The sequence below is a fragment of the Chrysochloris asiatica genome, unplaced genomic scaffold (genome assembly GCF_000296735.1).
Source record: "Chrysochloris asiatica unplaced genomic scaffold, ChrAsi1.0 scaffold00134, whole genome shotgun sequence".
NCBI lineage: Eukaryota > Metazoa > Chordata > Mammalia > Afrosoricida > Chrysochloridae > Chrysochloris > Chrysochloris asiatica.
The window spans coordinates 7,705,848-7,706,780 of record NW_006408652.1 but is presented as its reverse complement, the minus strand read 5'-3'; positions in this window follow the sequence as shown (position 1 = coordinate 7,706,780).

Sequence of the window (933 nt, the reverse complement as noted above, 5' to 3'; positions counted from 1 at the left end):
ACTGTGGTCCACTCATACCGTGGAGCATTCAGTGATCAAAAGAAATAAGCTATCAAGCTCCCAAAAGATGAGGAATCTTGGATGCAAACTGCTGAGTGAAAGAGGCCAATCAGTGTGAAATGCCTTTGTGCTGTATTGTATAATTCCAATTCTAAGATATTCTGGAACTAGTAAAACTAGAGAGTCAGTTAAAAAATCATTTTTAGGGCAATACAACCTCTATGCCACTATAATGGTGGATGCATAACATTATCAATTTCTTAATACCCACATAACTGTAAACACAAAAAGTGAACCCAAATGTCATCTATGAACTTTAGTTAATAATCAATCAATACTGGTTTATCAGTTGTAATAAATGTACCACAGAAATGCAGGATGATAGTTACAGAGGAAACCGTGGGCAGGGGAAGAAGGCATAGATAGCAATTCTTTGAAAGAAAGACCAGCAGGAACAAACAAACAAACAAAAACAGCAGTCCAATTAAGGCAAGTGGTCAGGTTCCCTCAAGGCAAACCCCCTTTCAAGACTGAAACTCAAATGGAATACACTAGCAGACATATGGTCCTGCTGCTGACCACGTTGGTCACCAGTAAGGGGAAGTGGGGGAAAAACAGCATTGCAGTTGTGAGCTAAATCCGACCACATTCAATAGACTCCTGTTAACCTGGATTGAGACCTGGTTAAACAGCAGTATGACAAGACCTGGGGACTCCTGGGCCCAGGGACAGGGACATGGCCCCAGAGAACTAGAATGGAGTATGAAACATCCAGCTGATATAAAGAGAAGGGAGATGCACAAGAACACCCACACTTGCAGATAGTACCCATTTGACCTGGCATCAATGGCTGGATGATCAGAACATGACTAGAGGAAGAGGAAATTAAAAAAAAAAAAGATCATGTGATTTTATATTTCTAACACTGAAAGT